We start from the raw sequence: 20032 nt of genomic DNA, 5'->3' as shown, positions 1-20032 counted from the left end.
GAAACTGGTGGTGTTAAGGTTACAGAAAGCCACACCATCTCTAGGTAGGTGCCTTCAAGACCAGCGCTTGGACTGGCCTGTGGCCAAGAGGTGTTGTATTAGCCTGACTGGGGAAGGTTTATCTTAGTGCCTCCAAACAGGGGATTTTTGGGGGTATTTCTCATTGGAGATCCTTTCCATGTTTCAGGCTTTTACAGCAAGTGTTTTCTGTCTCCAGAGCAACACTGCTACATTAGCACAGACCACATAGAGCCCTGGTGTATCACCGTGGGGGAAGGAGAACCATCTTCCCTGGATAACGCGGGTCCTGGCTCTTCTGCCATGGCCACCAATGCTGGGAGCAATTAGTGACTCTGTACAAATCTCTCAGCTAAATCCAGAGCGAACAGCACTAGCAAGAGGTCTGCAGGCTTTTGTGCGCAGATGAGTGATGGTATCTGAACAGCACTTACTGAGTTTGATGAGAACTGGTGCTGTGTGATGGAGAGATATCAAAGCACAAGCACACAGATATACACACACTCTGGTGTGGCCACAGCAAGTTTTGTTTCTCAATATGGTTTTTGAACACAGCATCGCTGGTCTGGGGTGGGGTGAAATCTGCGCCTGCCAGTCTGCGCTGGGAGCAGTCACGGGTGTTATGAGGACTACCCAGGAGACCTTGTCCTATGATATTTCTGTGCCCCTTTCTTGTATTACTGAGACAACAGCTGCTGGGGACTGCTGAGAAATGTGTCAGGGCTGAATGTGGCATCTGCTTTATGTGCAACAGCTGCAGAAGGCAACAGTCGCCTTAGCCCACTTAAGGACAACGTTGGGCAGGGATGTCCTAAGCTGGGCACGGGGTCTGAAGAGGTTGTGGGACACATGATGGACACTGCGCACGTTCTAGCAAAGGGAGAATTGAAAGTAATTTCAGTTTCTGGACCAATAAAGTTGGATTTTTTTTAGGTTAAAATACCCACCTAACCAAGAAAGTCATTGGGACAGAAAAAAAAAACAGCATCAAATGAGCACCAAGTGGTCCAGACTCTCCCTGCCCAGTTTCATTGTGAAAAGGGAAAATAAATAAAACTAGTCTCATGGAAGAAAGCTGCTGCATCAGAAAACAGTATCAGCAAGGAAAATGAGGATAGGCTTATTTGCCCAAACAAGCTCCCACCTGGTACCACCTGGTACTTCCAGGACATCATCATCATCATCATCATCATAATCATTGTCACTATTATTATTATTATTATTATTATTATTACTATCATTACTATCATTACTATTACTAGTACTAGTACTAGTACAAACACCAATGCTCACCCTGCTGTTGTTCCATGTTTAATGGAGATGAGGACAAACAGGGATCACAAGCCTCTAGCAACACAGCAGAACTTTAGAGGGAAGGGATAAATCTCTCCATATTCAGGTTGCAAAGGACTCATCTGAACACAGATGCTCCATCCATACACCAAAGGAGCTCACCCACCACCTTCCATGAGAGACAAGCACTCCCGGACCCCCAGACGATGAGCTGTGCTCAGCAGCCAGCACAGTGAGCAAAGGGGTTGTTTTCATATCATGTTTTTGCCTGTTTTGTGAGCCTGCGGTGAAGTGTTCCCAGCAGCTGATTTAGACCCACCACCGTCTGGAAGAAGCCCGGCCACAAGCCGGTGAAGAAGCAGCCAAGTCGAAATGAAGACAAAGCACTTGGAGGTTTTGATGGATGACGAGCGGAGCTGCCTTCAGTCTGAGCCGCTCATACAATATACAAACAAAGACACAAATCAATGCAAAGTGTTTGAACTCCAGAAAGAAAGAAAATATCAACACATCTGTCACACTCAGACACATGTCCATTTCAGTCATAAGGCTGGCAGCGCTTTTTACAATGGCAGCAGCTGGATTTGCCCCTGTATTGGGCACTGGTGAGGTCGCACCTTGAATCCTGGGGTCAGTTTTGGACCCCTCAAGATAAGAGAGACCTTGAGGTGCTGGAGCGAGTTGAGAGAAGGGAACGGAGCTGGTGAGGGGTTGGAGCACAAGTGTGATGGGAGCGGCTGAGGGACCTGGGGGGTTCAGCTGGAGAACAGGAGCTGAGGGGAGACCTTCTGATCTCTGAACTGCCTGAAAGGAGCTTGGAGCCAGGGGGGTCGGGCTCTGCTCCCCAGGAACAAGCGCCAGGAGCAGAGGAAACGGCCTCAGGTTGCACCAGGGGAGGCTGAGGTTGGATCTGGGGAACAATTTCTTCCCCAAAGGGCTGTGGGGCATTGGAACAGGCTGCCCAGGGCAGTGCTGGAGTCACCATCCCTAGAAGGGTTAAAAGACATGCAAATGAGGTTCTTAGGGACATGGTTTGGAGGTGGACTTGCTAGTGTTTGTGTTACAGTTGGACTTGATGATCCTGAGGTTCTTTTCCAATAAAAGTGATTCAATGATTCTAATACAAATTGGGATGTACATGTAACAGGACACGAGGTCCCTCTCCCTTCCCTAAGAGGCAAAAACTTCCCGTCTGCCTCCAGCATCGTCACTGGGTCACACAGGGTCTCCCAATGAACTTTAAATGAAAGGATTTAGCCTCACTTTAAGGAAAGGACACTGAGGGGATAAGTACTACCCCATGGCTGAACTTTGAGAAGGAAAACTAGAAAAACAAATGGAAACAACACTCCAGAAAAAGATAAAAAGCAGAAGTTTACACCAAAATCTGCCTGACAGAAGCTCTGCTCTCAGCTGCTACTTGGGTTCTTGTCTGTGATCAGTCAGGCATCCCCAGCCTCCAAGTATTCCCTTATAGATGGGGATGGAGAGCAGGTACCAAGCCTGCCCATAGACAACCAGGTATCCTTGCTTTCATTCTAGCTCTGATGGGGTACAGAAGAGACTCTCAGGGACCTTCTGTGTCACCATCTCTCCGTGTCACCGCTTTATTAAGGAGCCGGACTGTGCTGAAGTGCATGTGTGACTTAAGGCAACAGTCTAAGGTTTATTAAGCTCTGTTTAACATTGATTCTTTTTTCCAGTCCTTCTGTTCAGTGATTAGCATCCTTTGGGTTTTTTTCTTTTTGAGCATACAGATTAAGCATTAGCTGGATTCGACAGAGGCTGGAGTTCAGTTTTACCTGACAACGGGCACTTCTGCAATACTGAGGGAGGTATTTGTCTTCTCCCCAGCCTAGCTGTCTGAAACAAGGGTGTTTTACAGCCTGCCAGTTCATCCATGCTTAGCCATCCTCTCCTTGCCGCAAATTCACGAATAATCCATCCTAAGAAACAACTGTTGCACCAGTTTATTAAGCTTATTAAGACCACGGCTATCAGACAGCTCTAAGAAATTCAAAGTGCTTAAGTACAAAGTCTAAATTTATAAGAAATAGATTTGAGGAGGTACTTAACCCTGCAAAACATCTCCCTGTGCACTGATGCATGAGTCCTCTAATGAGACTTTCCCACCTTTCAGACACCTCGAAGGGCACTTGTTTTGGGCTGCCTGCACACTGTGGTGGGTAATTTGAAGTCACTCATATTTTTGTCGTAGTTTCAACCTGTCTTTGCCTGGAATAATGCAGAAGTGCACATCTGGATTTGGGAGACGCTGGGGGGAAGGGACCAGCCTCCACCTCCCAGTTTAGCTGCTTTGTATCTTGGCTAGAAACACCAAAGCAGAGACCCACTGAAATCAGTAAGAAACTGGCTCCTGAGCATCCTCAGGGCTCCCCAGAGTCACATGAGGAGACCAGGAGGAGCCTGGAGTTGAACTTACATATAAAACCACAACCTCACTTCTAATCCCACAGCTCTTTCAGGTCATTCCCATTTCAGGAGGAACAGAGGGGCTGGAGCAGGAGCTCCTCAAATGCCTGAGAGATCCAGTGAAAGGACAAAACCTGAAGTTAGCCCCATGGACGCTCCTGTGTTCTTCATGAAGACCAGGACACACATTATGGGGAGCACTGGTTACCTGTTACCACCATCAACAGTTCGTGCATGTCAGAGCTCTTTGAAGTCATAACTCCGCATATGTCACAACCAGGACCAGGTTATTTCAAGTCCTTCCTGTCCTTCTGCTCTGCTGCTTGGTGGGGAACCCATCACTGATTCACCTCAAACTCCAAATAACTGCAAGGACCTGGATCAGCAGCAATCAAGTGGCATCAATGACCGTATAAGTTGTTTCTTTTAGCAGGATGGTGGGTGTCAGAGAGAGCATTTGTAAAAAGAAATAGGAAGATGGGTTGTCTCACTCATCTACCTGTCTATCCAGGGTGCTTTGAGACCCATCAATTAATACTTAGCACTTTGGCAACAGGCTAGATGTTCAAAGTGTTGTGTAAACATTAACTAATTAATCCCTATGAGGAAGGGGAGACTTATCTCCCCCATCTCCAGGCTGGAGATGTTCAGAGCACTTGGGGAGAAGAGGAGACAAACGGGTTTGAAATCATGTTGACAAGTTGTGAATGTCTTCTTGATGATGCTTGTTCTTGACCGTGGAGGAGTTGCATTCATTTCCCTTCCCCTGCAAGCAAAAGGAACAAATAGTTTTGTTTTCCTAAAAAGGGCCAAGGACAGAAACAGAATCTCCATCAGAGATTGCAGCTCTTCTTCTGGACTGCTTCTCCAAGACCACAAAGACCCATGTCCTGATGGGAGGTCATCCATCTGTGCTGGGACCAATTCAAGCAATTCCCCTTTATATCCATTTTATGGCAAGGCCTAGCGGGCTTAGTGCAGGATATTTTAACTAATGCTGATCTGAAAACAGAAGGTTTGGAAGATTAATTCTTCAGGGACATTTCTAGGACTGTAAACTCTTGGACACAGGGAGCATGTTTGGTGCCAGTCCATGTGGTGCTAACCACAAAGGCGTGACCAGAGATGCTTCAATGATCGCAAATAATTCCCCTTTAATGGGCAAAATTAAGAGTTTGTGCAGCGGCCAAACATCTGTCAGGAAAGGGTGAGGAAGAGTTCATCTGGCCCCAGCTTAGAGAAAGATGTGACATCCCCTCTGGACCTATCCAGAAGCACACAGAGTCTTGTCCAAATAGTCCAAAGCCTTTTCTGCAACCTTTTGCTTACCATCCTCCCAAATCAAGGGACCTCCATGTCCAGCTTGGCTGAGAGTGCTGCATCCTCTGCAGAAAATGCACCCATGCCCCAAACACTATAAATTAACACCTGACAGCTCTAGCTGCAGAGAAGCAGCTATTTTGTTATTTACCAGACTGTTTGAAATTGCAGGAAGCACTGAAATATGTAAAAGGTCCTTTAATTCCATGTCGTTCTCACACAAACATGCAGCCAAAGCAGCATCTCTCCCACCATGCCCACCCTTATCAGCTAATATTCCTTTTCCATCAACACAGAGCCAATTAGGAAAGAGATGGACACCAGTGCACGCCAGTTACCAGGGTCTGCTGCCTCAAAACTCATGGACCTGTTGGAGAGGGGCCAGAGGAGGCCACCAAGGTGATCAGAGGGATGGAACAGCTTTCCTGTGAGGACAGGCTGAGAGAGTTGGGGTGTTCAGCTGGAGAAGAGAAGCTCCGGGGAGACCTTAGTGCGGCCTTTCAGTGCTTAAAAGAGGCTGAGAAGAAAGATGGGGACAGACTTCATAGCAGGGCCTGTTGTGATAGGACAAGGGGTGATGGTTTTAAACTAAAGGTGGGAGATCCAGGCTGGACATGAGGAAGAAATTTTTTACAGTGAGGGTAGTGAGAGCCTGGCCCAGGTTGGCCAGAGAGGTGGTGGATGAACCATCCCTGGAGACATCCCAGGCCAGGCTGGACGGGGCTCTGAGCAACCTGAGCTGGTGAAGATGTCCCTGCTCATGGCAGGGGGGAACTGGATGAGCTGTGAAAGTCCCTTCAACCCAAACTATTCTGTGATTCTATAAAACTCTCCCTAAGCACCCCACGCTGCACACCTGCCCCAAAATCTAAGTCCCAACCCCCCAATCACAATAACCTCACCCTTCCTTTGTTCTGTACCTTCAGTATAGGAGACCCCAATATCACATTTTTATATATTTATCTTAAATTCTGAAATCCTTTTCACCCCCCCAGAATTTCAGGAAATGACTAGAATAAGCATTTGACTTATTAAAAAGAGCACACAGGAGGATTCACTGGTGGGGAGAGCCCAGTGGCTGTGAACAAATGTGTCCTTAGGTCAATCCAAACCCTATTGACATTCACCACCGTGACCCACCGCCGCCCTGACAGGAGCAGATGTACAAAGCTACATCTATTATAGCAAACTAGACAAGGTCAGGGCACAGGATCCAACTCCAGCACACAATTACACATACTTTTAAGCTACTGTCGGGCTATCTGTCACAGTCAGACCATGATGAGCAAGCTCCCAGACAGTGGCCAGACCTTGGAGGTCTATGTAGGCCAAATGACCCTTCCCAGAACACAGACGGGATTTGGTCACCCTGTTTTGGAGAAAAAGAAAATTTAAGCATGAAGACACAACTATGCCACGCTGTGTCAGAGCCAAACAGCCCTGGGCTCTTCTGCAGCTTCTCCTTTGAAAATGCCTTCCTTGCTTGGACCAAGGAATTGCCAAGGGTGGAAGTCACATAACTTCATTTATAACAAAAAGAGAAGGTGGAAGAGAGGTTTGAAAGAGGAATTCTGCCTTCTGCACAGAGAGCAGACACCCATGGTGTGCACCATGAGTTCTAGTGACTAAGAGCATGGCATCTCAAGTGCCGTCCTACAGCTCTGACCAGAGAACAGCTGGTGGCTGAGGACAAAGCCGTGCTCACCATCAGGACATTAGGAAAAGGTTCTTCACCCAGAGGGTGCTGGACACTGGAACAGGCTCCCCAGGGAGGTGTCACGGCCCCAAGCCTGACAGTGTTAAAGAAGAGACTGGACAACATCCTCAGATACATGGTGTGAACTGTGGGGTTGTCCTGTGCAGGGACAGGAGTTGGACTCCATGATCCTTGTGGGTCCCTTCCGACTCAGGACATTCTGTGATTCTGGTTTGGAAGAGCTGTAACAAATCCTTCTCACCTGTCCCTGTGCACACCAAGCCAACACTTTGCTGTCTTCAGTGCCTGATGTGCTTTTACTTACAATTTACAGTCTCTTTGTAGTGTTACAAAGAAAGACAAGGCCTCTTCATGGACTGGAGTAGCAGAGGGCATTGCTGCTGTGATGGGTTGTATGGGATGTGGACACGCAAAGGCTGGAGAAAGGTAAACACTCAGTGTGAAGAGTTCAGTGTGACATGTGTCTGTGATCGGTGACCGTCCTCCATGTCACCAAACATCCCGCTGAACCAAAGGGTGATACAACACGCAGCCACATACCTGCCTCTGATAGTCACCTCATTGCATCTTTATCAAGCGCAAAACTGAGAAACCCTCTGTGAGCTGCATTTGCCTGTGGCACATGCACAACATGCAAAAGCACAAGAAGGAGCAATGGGGAGAGCACATTTGGACAAATTTCTTTATGGAAAGAGCTGTGGGGCATTGGAACAGGCTGCCCAGGGCAGTGGTGGAGTCACCATCCTTGGAGGGGTTAAACAGACACATAGATGAGGTTCTCAGGGACATGGGGTAGTGCCAGGGGTGGGTTAATAGCTGGACTCAATGATCTTGAGTGTCTCTTCCAACCAAAATGACTCTATGATTCTATGACAGAAAGCAAGGGCATGAAGGTGGCCCAGGGGTGGCAAACGACAACTCATGGAAAGGAAAGCAGCAAGGAGGCATGCAGGGGATTTTGATGTAATCCTTTCCGGGAAAGCAAGGTGACAGGGGACCATGGGACATCCCTGGGGAGGAGAGCTGTGTGGCAGCCCTCGTAGTGCGGTGGATGGGGCAGATGTGATGGTGGGGCATGTTTGTGGGGGATATCCTGGCTCTCGTATCTCCTCCTGGCATTCAAACTGACCAGACTGGGGAAAAGAACATGCTGCGAGTTTTCCAATGCACTGCCTGTCGTCATGGAAACCCCTTCCCCAGCATCTCAGCTGCCCTAACGGATGGCTCTGCACATCATGGGGTGGCCATAGAGCCCCAGGGGAGAACCACCCCATGGGGCAGAAGCAGCAGAGAAAGGGTGGAAACGACAATGAGGCTTTGCACACCTCAGCCATGCGCATCTGTGAGTCAATCCCTGCGTTAGCCCTGGCACTAAGCAGGAAGGCTGGGCAGCCTCTGAAGAGCCTACGAGGGCATTTTGGGAGGCAAGTGGTGGAAAAGTGTCAGCTGGGGATGCTGCCAATTGATAAAAGGTCAGAAGAAAAGTCCCTTTGGTCACTTACTCTGGAGTTACCCATCATGGGGCATGTCCTCCTGGAGACAGACAAGCAGGAGACCTGCTGGCTCAGGTCAGCCAGAGAAGGGGTGAGGGTAAGGTGAGTAGTACAGTTAAAATAACCAGATAAAGTATCCTGTTTAGCAGTGAATCATGCACATCCACGTCAGCTGCCCTCATGCATCTGCCCACCATGGTGCCCTCCTGAGGACAGCTGGTGTCTTCTGCCCACCCAACACTCGAGCCAACACTGACCTGAGCACTGACAAACATCCCAAACCCCAAGGCTGTTCAGAGGGAGCAGTAAAACTCCCCTTCTTCTGTCTCCCAGGAAGGTGGGGATGGATGGACCTGTGGTCCAGATCCCATCTTCACCATCTCAAATGGCTGATGTAAGTCCTTGCAGGCTGGGGTCAACTCTTGGGACAACACCATTGTCTCCTGGAGGGGCTGAGGAAATGCTTGGAGGTGATAAAACCCACCTTAAATTACACATACAGTTTTTAGGTTGATACTCAGGTGAAACTGAGCCCACACTTGAGCAGGATTCACATTTTGTAGGTGTTTGCCTTTCCAGCGTGTTTCAGGTTTGTTTGTTTTGTTCTGCAGAGTATTTATTGTGTGTTTGCTGCTGTGTTTTAACAAACTGCAAGAAATATGTAAACAGCAAATGATCAAAGCAATATATCTTTTATATCTAAAAGCAGGCAAGCCAGATGGAGTTAATTAATGAAGATGTTTAGCAAGACTCAAGTTTCGCTCATATGCAAACAGGTTGTTCCCAGAAGCATCAATCTAATCCAATAAACAATTTGTGGGGGAGTAAGAAATGCTGCTTTGTTCCTTCCTTTCCATTACAAAGAGCTGAGCAAAACTTTTGTTGTTGCTATTTAATCCTGACGAGAGATTTTGAATTAACAGCACCAAAAGGTAATTGTCTGCCTGCATTGGAAACATTCTCGTCTGCATGTCTTCATCTTGTTGCTTAAGGCAAAAGAGTAGTCGAGTATCCAAAAGCAAATTCAATGCTCAGCCTCTTTTCTCATACTGCCAACAAGGGAGCTAATTATGGCCAACAGTAACGATGTGGACATCACTGCATACAAGACTGCAGCCAGCCAAGAATCCTGATCTCCATCGGATGATAGTTCAGGATGTTATGTCAGATTTTATTTTTATTCTACAAGATATTACCAGACATAAACCGTTATAATGCCCCAAGTGACAACCCGTTCAATCACTCTGTACTGTGATCCAGCCTATAACTCAGATTTACTGGTCAGCTTTATGCCACAGATTAGCAATCGATTATCTGGCATGGGTTGCAGCAGCCTGTGATGCCAAACCCTGCTCGGTCGGCAAGAAAAGAGGAGCCAGCAGCCTCCTCCGGAACAGTCTGCGGACCTGTATGTGGGTGTATGCAATTCCCAGGGGTCACAGTGTTGCGGTCCCATCAGCATCTACCAACAGAGAGAAGAGTGAGGTGCCTGAGCTGTCTGGAGAAGAAGGAGCCAAGCAGAGCAACAGGGGTGGCTCCGTTGGCGTTTCAATCACCTTCATAACAGGGCACTGGGGCCAAAATGGTGATTCAAGTCTTATTAAATGCGTCAAACTTGCCATTTCTTGCATATGAAACAAAAAGAGGAGAATGGCTCCAGCTTCCTCTGGGGAGGGTCATGGTGCCTGTAAGTATCTGCTGGTCTGTGCCTGTCCCAGCAGCTGTGGATCAGAGGTGGTTCTCATGGGGAAGCTGTGGATTCTGTCCCTGGGATGCTTGCAAAGAATCACAGAACAGTTTGTGTTGAAGGGACCTTCCAAGCTCATCCAGTTCTCCCCTGCCATGAGCGTGGACATCTTCACCAGCTCAGGTTGCTCAGAGCCCCGTCCAGCCTGGCCTGGGATGTCTCCAGGGATGGTTCATCCACCACCTCTCTGTCCAACCTGGGCCAGGCTCTCACCACCCTCAGGGCCAACTATTTCTTCCTCATGAGGTGGCTACAACTCCAACTGCCACACATGGCAACAGGAGAAGACATCAGTACCTCGGGGTTGGTGAGAAGCCCCAGGCCAGCTCTTGTGGCAATATGACCCTTCAGCTTGTGTGGCTTGTACCTCCCCTTCTTTCCCTCGTCACATTGAACACGAAGATGTTTGAAGTCTGCCTGTTGCATGGGGTGGAGAGATGGGATTTGGTTTTCTCAAAGCCTGGCTGAATAAATGCAGGTAGCACTTCGCACAGCAGAGTCTGGAAAGCTCCCTCAAGTGGGCATCTTCTGCTGGCTTCAGGAGCTACTGAGGGTCCATTCACCCTGACGGACCAAAGAGCTGGTTACAGTCCTCACCACTCCCTTCCTAGCAATTGTGACCAGACCCTCTTTGGAGATGCTCATACAAGGCTGTCACTGCAAAATACATACAAGCTCACTAAATTCTTCCTTTCTCCCACCTCTTTTTCCACCAAAAAGTGTGCGATGAATTGAGAGAAGCCATTGTCCAGCCACTGACCATTCCTGCTCCATCATCCCACAGTTGGAAACTTTCCTGCTTTGAGACACATCGAACCTGGTCCTAGTGCAGCTACTAATATGACAGAAGACTCAAAGGATTCTTTCTCCAAGAGAAACCCTCTTATTTGGTGCTTATCCTTGCAATGGCTATTATAAACCTGTTTGTTTTGAGGAAAGATTGTTCAGTACCACCAAGGTGTCACCATTTCTCAGCTGCTGTGGTCACATCAGGCTTTTGAGAGACATCAGACACACAGAGATAAATCCAGGAAATTAAAACATCAGGAGAATTTTATTTGATGGTTTTACCATCCCCTCTTATTACCTACAGCTTGGAGCCCTTGAATCAATGTTGCTTCTTTCTCCAACTTCTCCTCCATCCTAAACATACACTTTGAAGGAGTTTGAATACTTCTCTTCCAGCCAGCAAGTCATTTATCTCCACATCTCTCCAGACCCTGAGCTCAGAAAAAAAACACGTAAGGATGCACAGCAACAGATTTCAGACTTTCTCTGCATAAAAATAAAGAAATATAAATTTTCCCTTTGCGAGGACCTGGTTTGTTTTTCCGCATGGGATGGAAAATAACAAACAAGAAAGAGGTAGGTCTTAAGGAGAGATGGGTACATATGTGCTCATGCATGTGTGTTGCTTTGATGAACTACAGGAACAAACCAGCCATCCTCAACCTTCAGACACCGTGAAGCTTCAGATGCAAAATGACATGGGATTTGCCCATTATCCTCATGCCCACCATGGCAAGGAGAGACCAAAATTGGTTTAGAACCCACTTATATCCTGTCTGTGCTGCAGAGCAGACATCTCCCCAGCTTCCTCGAGCTACAGCAAGCTTTCAAACCAAATGGATCAATAATAGCTTTTAAAAATTATCATAAAGAAATGAAAGGCTTGGCATTGAACATCCACTTAGGTAGCTGTAACTACAGCAAATTAACATGAAACTAAAGCCGGTCCCAAATGAAGGCACAACTCCGATACACTGGAGCCTGAAACAGCCTTTATGATGTAAATTTATATGAGGTACCAGTGAGTTTTGTGTTTCCTTCTTTAGCATTTTACTTTCGGTTGGCTTCTTTCCGAGTCTATTTTAATGGGACAAAGACACTGTCAGTCACGTTTCTATTTACTCTTGCTGAGGATGCTGGTGGTCATCTGAAACTACAGACTTTTTAGGTTTTTAGATTTAAAGGTCTATTTAACAGAGGTGAGTGTGTTCAGAGCTTGGGTTGGAAATCTTTCTGATCCAGCTTCCCAGCCTGGGGACTATGGTCCCTGTTGGGAGTGTGTGGCATCACCCAGATGGGGTCTGATGGGCTTTTTGGTTCCTAAACAGCCATTTTTTTTGGCCTTGCTAAAACAACTCACCCATCATAAGGACAACATGGGGACAGAGAAAGCACAAGGACTCCATCCCTGGTTGTCCAGACTTACTCCATCCCCATTCGCTGTAACCCCCATGATAAGATATTCTCCTTGTACTTGGCACCGGTGAGGCCACACTTTGAATCTTATATTCAGTTTTGGGCCCCTCATGACAAGAAAGACACTTCTTGTCCCTTCTGGCCCTCCAAGAATGGTGTTACTGCTTCTTCTGGAATAGCTTTTGCCATCGGGTGGGATTCACCTCAAGTCCCTGCATTAGAAACAATCATCCAGGCTCCCTCCAAGATCAATGGGAAGAAGGAGCACATTCAGAAGCAGTTCATACAAACCCAGTAGCTGAAGCACCCTCTGGAAAAACACCCTTTTTCATCAACAAGAAAGAGAGAGAAACACGTCCTATTGAACTAAAAACTTGTAAATATGGGAGTCTTAGATATCCAACATCGCCAAGATGACCCCCCATCTTGGATAAGGGATCAGACCAGATCCTGCACACACATCCTTTCACATAGCAAAAGCATGGTGAGTTGTAAGGTGGGAAAACATCATGGTTTATAGTGTTCTTTTTAAGTTATGAAGCAAAAAATGAGTAAGTCAAGTTTAGGGACACATTTCTAGGATGTGACTTCGTCCTCCTCATGTCCACACGCCTCTTCCCATCTTTGCTTTTGCAAACACCTTCAGGAGTGTCAGAAACTTTAGTACAAACCAAAAGGTCCTGGGCAACGAGGACACAGGGCTGGGAGAGCCCTTGGACAGGGCAGCTGAGACCAGCAGAGCTTGTAATTACGTACTTAGCTAATGAGCTTTGATCGCTGAGTGTGCTGGAGTTATCCCTTGGCCGTGGCTCTAAAGGCAGAGCATAAAAATGGTATTTTCTGAGAAGGCTGAGAATGAAGAACTCTTTCCCCTCAAAAACTGCTAATCTGATGCTTCCTGCCATAACATTGAGGCCATTTTGGTCTTTTTTGCAGAATCACAAACAGTCCACAGGGATGGGGGACACTTCAGCATGGAACCAGGCTCTTCTCGGTGACAAACAATGGTAGGACAAGGGGTAATGGGTTTAAGCTGGAACATAAGAGGTTCCACTTAAACTTGAGAAGAAACTTGTTCTCAATGAGGGTGGCAGAGCCTGGCCCAGGCTGCCCAGGGGGGTTGTGGAGTCTCCTTCTCTGCAGACATTCCAACCCGCCTGGACACCTTCCTGTGTAACCTCATCTGGGTGTTCCTGCTCCATGGGGGGATTGCACTGGATGAGCTTTCCAGCTCCCTTCCAATCCCTAGCATTCTATGATTCTATGATTCTATGATGCCAGAGAGGCACCAAGGAGCTGGAGACTGCGGGTCCACACATCATCACATTCCTACTTTTTCTAGGATGGGAACACAAAAAAGAATCTTGATTTTGTTCCTTTTCCCTCCACAGAGTCCCTCAGCAAAGAGAAGAGCATGAAATGAAAGCAGGTTAGAGAGAATTTCGCTGGCAATATTTCATGCCGCTCCTAGTCCGTTTGTTCCTACCGAGTATTCCCAGCCTGAATATTGAGTAACCCAAGCTTCAAAACACACATGGAGGTGACGGATTGCTGCTGAATGCAGCCTGAAGTTTTAAGCCAACAATTACTTTTCTCCGAAGACTTTTTCCCCACCAGAAACTGGGGAGCAGAACACCTTGGAATTGTTTTTTATGAACAATGCTGTCTTCTGCACGGTAACTGGAATCTTTAAAGGATGCTGGGTTATGAATAGCTCTCATTACCGGTGGAAAAAATGCCCAGTGCCACGTTTTTTTTTGTGCCTATTCTATGTGCAGGGGATGAATCGCCACTTTTAAGGAGGATGAGAGATGAAATTATTAACCTCTGAGCAGAAAGCTGATTTAAAAATGAAGGAGCCCACTTAGAGTGTGCCTTGGAGTCCAGAGCCTTCTGCTTCCCCTCGTCTCCTGTGGTGGGGAGGAAATGAGCCCCCCAGAGACAGCCGAGATGGACCTTTGTGAAATGAACGTCTCTGAAATCCCGTAAATCAACCGGTGAGTAACGTCTGGGGGAAGCGTTGGCTTAAGAACCCGAGGCAGAGACAAGGGGCAAAATTTGGAAGGGCACGGAGGGGCTGAAGGTGCCTCGAGGGGCAGAATATCAGTTGTGGCATTTCTGCTGTTTGTTTTTAAATTCACAGAATCACACAGAATCCCAGAATGTCAGGGGTTGGAAGGGACCTGGAAAGCTCATCCAGTGCAATCCCCCCATGGAGCAGGAACACCCAGATGAGGTTACACAGGAAGGTGTCCAGGCGGGTTGGAATGTCTGCAGAGAAGGAGACTCCACAACCTCCCTGGGCAGCCTGGGCCAGGCTCTGCCAACCTCACCTGGAAGAAGTTCCTTCCCAAATTTAAATGGAACCTCTTGTGTTCCCCTTTGTACCCATTACCCCTTGTCCTATCATTGTCGGACATCAAAACTTGCCACATTGTACATGATGTACCAAAAAAAAAAAATCCCAACCCAACTGCATTATGTTATTTTTGTACATTATATGTTAAATATAAAAGGTTGGCTCTGCTTGATGGGTTTTAACTTTCCACAGGTGACTTTCGGAGGATCCCTGTGCCTGCCCTCAGCACCTCATAGTCTTGAGTAGGTGCATCGCGTTATTACAGGCTGAGATCCAAGGAAACAAAATGAGTAGCACATAGAATCATGGTTTAGGTTGGAAAAGTCTCCCAAGATAATCAAATCCAACTGTTAACTCAGCACGGCCAAGTTCACCTCTAAACCATATCCCTAAGAATCTCATCTATGCATCTTTTAAACACCTCCCATAGGGCACTGGGGACAGCAATGACACTGGATAGTTTCATATTTTTATATTTTTAAATCAAGCTGGGGAAAGTGGCCAGTCTTTTAGCACCTTCCGTTTCCACCAGGCTGCAGAAATAGGGGCATGAAAAACCCAGTAATACTTAAAATAGAAACCAAATACCCTGATGCCTGAAAGACATGGACCTGCTGGAGAGGGACCAGAGGAGCCACAGAAATGATGTGAGGCTGGAACAGCTCTGCTGGGGACAGGCTGAGAGAGTTGGGGTGTTCAGCTGGAGAACAGAAGCTCCAGGGAGACCTTAGTGCAGACTTTCTGGACTTAAAAGGGGCCGAGAAGAAAGATGGGGACAGACTTTTGAGCAGGGCCTGTAGTGATAGGACAAGGGGTGATGGTTTTAAACTAAAGGAGGGGAGACTGAGGCTGGACACAAGGTAGAAATTGTTGGCCCTGAGGGTGGTGAGAGCCTGTCCCAGGTTGGCCAGAGGGGTGGTGGATGAACCATCCCTGGAGACATCCCAGGCCAGGCTGGACGGGGCTCTGAGCAACCTGAGCTGGTGAAGATGTCCCTGCTCATGGCAGGGGTTGCAATGGATAAGCCTTGAAGGCCCCTTCCAACCCAAACCGTTCTATGATTCTGTGCCTCAGTGACCCCCATGGAGCACTTAGCATCCTTTGTGTGAATCAAAATCATTCAACTGGTTGTTCCCCTCCTGGGGAAGCAAAGTGAAACCCTTCTCGACCCCTTGCCTTGAGACCCACCATCTCAGCTCATGCATGGGGCCCCCTCAGGCCTGTGGGAACCTCAAACCCAACTGGACAGCATAAGGAAGATGACATGAAAGACCATGAGGTCTGAAAGTCTGACCCCAGGTAGCAGAAGGTGCAATACAGCAAATAGCGCTGCCTCTCGGGGGAACCCTGAGTCACCAGCGCTGGATTCACATGGGTTTATTCTGCTGTTTGGTTCCTTGGTAACAACAGACCATGCTGCAGCGGCAGCAATCAGCTTCATTCTAAACCCCCACAAGTGCCACAACATCAGATTAAAAAGCTTCCATTTAAAGAAAAAAAAAACCCAAACCACCATCACAACAACAAGGCGAGACTTGGTAGTGATTCATAATGACGCTGTTTTACCGTCTCCCTAATGGGTGCACTCTCCATTCAAGGAAAATGTACGGTGTGTCGAGTGAATGATTTTGCAAGGCTCCGTGCCACAAAGCAGCGCGCTCGGGTCGATGGGCAGATCCCAGAACACACGCGGCTTACGGTAAAATCATCAGCAGCCGCACATCACCCATCCTGAGAGCCTGAAGTGGATCTGCAGCCACCTCTCGTTTTACTGGAGGCTATTTAGTATTCTCTCCATGTTGACACTCTGCCTCTCCGCCGCCTCCTCTCGTCTGTGCTTTCCCCCAAAACCTGCAAGAACAAACCCCGCGGGCACAGTTTTGCTGTGGCATTCCCTCCAAGATGGTAAATCGGGACCAAAGAACAGGAGCTGGGAGATTTCCTTCCTCTTCGGTGCTAAAGAAAGAAGGAATTTGCCCCCTAAATCACCGCGTTACCATCTATCTGCTCCAGCCTCGGCTCGTGTGTCCCGTGCTCAGCATTTCTCCGGCATCTCACATTAGTCCTAATAACAGCAACAGGATCAGCTTCTAAGGAGTAAAACCACAAATAGAGATGCGCCCTGTTCCGTTTGCCTTTTCTGTGCTCCTGGAGCTGTATTTGGATCCTGTTCACAAACTTCCTCCCTGCAAAGCTAATTTTTCCAGGCAAAAGCAGAGATTTTAATTTGTCCGCCTATTTCCAGGATTATAGAATCGTATGAACAATTTGGTTGGAAGACACCCTTAAGATCGAGTCCAACCATTAACCGAACACTGGCACTAACCCATGTCCCTAAGAACCTCATCTACGTGTCTTTTAAACCCCTCCAGGGATGGTGACTCCACCACTGCCCTGGGCAGCCTGTTCCAATGGCCAACAACTGTTTTTGGGAAGAAATTTTTCCCAATATCCAATCTAAATCTTCATTGGTGCAACTTGAGGCCATTTCCTTGAGGAAATGGCCTCAAGTTCCTCAAGAATCAGGAACCTTCAGCAAAAATAAAGAGATACGAGACCTTTCTCTACCCACAAGCATTTGCTTGCTCTCACACCTTACCCATCTCTGCAAGTATCTCCTTTATCAAACATCAGGCTCTGCTATTTAAAGGCAGCTACAGTCGAATATAGATTTCTTGTTTGCTTTCTTTTTAAGAAGAGTCAGATTATAAGACATTTAAGTTGACTTTGACGTTTTCAAAACAACCCAAGTGTTAATAATATTAAAACAGAGGGGGAAAACAAAAAAGCTTGCTACCTGACATAAGAAATGGGAGAGATCCAGTAAATTCTTTGGTCCAGCCAAAAATGTTCTTGTCCATTAATGGGTCTTCAGCACCTCATCTCTTTGCCTGCCATTGTACTTCTCCCACTAAACCCTTTGCAGACCTAAAACCTTCTGCCACGATCAAACAAACCTCAGAACACCTTTGCAAGGAGAAGACCTCCTTTTAAGGAACATGAGAACAATTTCTTGGTATTTGGTTTTATGCAGGAGTGGAGAAGTGGATTCCAACGTTTGCCAGTTCCCTTCCAGCTCTGCTGTTTCTATATGAGCACCAGATAAATGCAAAGAAGAGTTTGCTTAGCTTGCAGTTTATTTGGGAATTTGATCTGCTTCTTGCGGCTCCAATGCCATTTCCCAAATGAGCACTTGTGGTTCGATCTGTGTTGTCACCCTCGCTTGGGGATACCAGGGACAGCTGCTGTCCCCGTCCCCACATGGGATCTGCAAAGGAAGGAGGGAAGGTTTTCCTGCACAGGGTGGTCAGAAAATAACTGTGGTTTCATATGACATCTCAACAGAAAAACCCCTCGCCTCCAGTTGTCGATTTGCACCCCAAGCTGGTAGAAACACCTCCATCAAACCAGCAAGACAACCCATGGTGAGGGGATGTGGAGGATCTGATACAAGGAGCCATGGAAAAATCCTCATCTCCCAGGGGCAACGATGACATGGGGACGCTTCAAAATGGTTACCCAAAAAGTGTCCCTAGCTCTCATAACAATATATAAAGTCTTCATAACAAATACCACATCACCACTGGGCTACCTGCTGCCTTAGGTCCTCCCCTGACTACAGCACAAGAACTTTTGGATGTCACCAGAGGGTGGATCAAAATTTTAGAGCACAAGACCTCTGAAGGGACCTCTGGAGATCATCCAGTCCAACCCACCTGCTAACGCAGGGTCACCAGAGCAGATCACACAGGAAGGTGTCCAGGCGGGTTTGAATGTCTCAGAGAAGGAGACTCCACAACCTCTCTGGGCAGCCTGGGCCAGGCTCTGGCACCTCAAAGGGAAGAAGTTTCTCCTCATATTCAGATGGACCCTCCTGTGCTTCAGTCTGTGCCTGTTGCCCCTCATCCTGTCATTGGGCACCACTGAACAGAGTCTGGTCCCACTCTCTTGACATCCACCCTTTCTGGGTTATTTTTCCTCCAAACCACCCCATTCTCTGCAATACATCAGATGTTACCTCCCGTACAGGAGGGCGAAGGGTTAACCAGGCGGGGGGTGGCTGTGGCACCGCAATTCAAGGTGCTCCCTCCAGCAGGAGGGCTGAGTGTTCTCTCCCCAGCAGTTATTGGCTTGAGAGAGAATCAAACTAATTACCTCAGTAATTACCAAACTAATTACCTCTCTAATTACCCAGCTCCTTTGTTCACACGGAGCTGACTGGCTCAGTGCACCATGGTCTCTGGGAACCTGCCTGGCTCTTTCGTAATGACATGAAGATTCAGGTCCTCCTCACACCACGGTCCTCATCACACCACGGTTCTCCTCACACCAGGTTCAGGATGTTTCCCTCTTTCTCATGGAGGGACAGATTGTGATCCTGGCTAGTGAACTCAATTTTGCATTGCAGTGACTGTTTTCTGCCAGGCAGACCGAAGTACCTTTGCTATACGCAGGTTTCTCTGGTGAGAAGATCCTCACCGCGCTGATGATCAAACTAGAGATGCACTTGCCTCCAGGCCCGGTTTGATGCTGCTCCCTCCAATGAGAATGGCAGCTGAGAGCAAACAGGAAGGTGACTTGAGATGACAGACGTTCCCCCCAACACAGAGCTGAAATGAGCAGAGTGGTCACCCAGTAAAACCCAACGTGAACATCAAGGTCAAGTCCCCACCCCAAATGTACTCCTTCTTCATTTCCAGACCTCTACTTGAATCTTACCTTGGGCTCTCAAGAGCCAGGGTCTGGTAGTCACTCATCACTCTCCTGAACTTCCATGTGACTGGGTGCTCAGCCCTGAAACAACCCTCAGCTCTTTAAACAAAAATCATTGTTCTTAAAGCAGGAGGACAAATGGTTTCATCAATGCCGACTGTAACCTGCAGAGGATTTGGTGTGAAGAGATGTTAGAGCCTGAACCTTGAATCCTGGGGGCAGTTTTGGGCCCCTCATGCCAAGAAAGCCCTTGAGGTGCTGGAGCGAGTTGAGAGAAGGGAATGGAGCTGGTGAGGGGCTGGAGCACAAGTGTGATGGGAGCGGCTGAGGGACCTGGGGGGTTCAGCTGGAGAACAGGAGCTGAGGGGAGACCTTCTGATCTCTGAACTGCCTGAAAGGAGCTTGGAGCCAGGGGGGTCGGGCTCTGCTCCCCAGGAACAAGCGCCAGGAGCAGAGGAAACGGCCTCAAGTTGCGCCAGGGGAGGTTGAGGTTGGATCTTGGTAACAATTTGTTCCCCAAAGGGCTGTGGGGCATTGGAACAGGCTGCCCAGGGCAGTGCTGGAGTCACCATCCCTGGAGGGTTGGACAGACCAGAGATGAAGTTCTCATGGACATAGAGCAGTGACAGTGTTGGGTTGGACTTGATGACCTTGAGGATCTCTTCCAACCAAAATGATTCTATGATTCTATGATTCTATGAACAGAAAAGGACCCTCATGACTGTAGGATGGAA

This window comes from Streptopelia decaocto (genome assembly GCF_964273445.1).
Source record: "Streptopelia decaocto genome assembly, chromosome: 1".
Taxonomy (NCBI): domain Eukaryota; kingdom Metazoa; phylum Chordata; class Aves; order Columbiformes; family Columbidae; genus Streptopelia; species Streptopelia decaocto.
Note: the sequence above shows the minus strand (reverse complement) of the source record.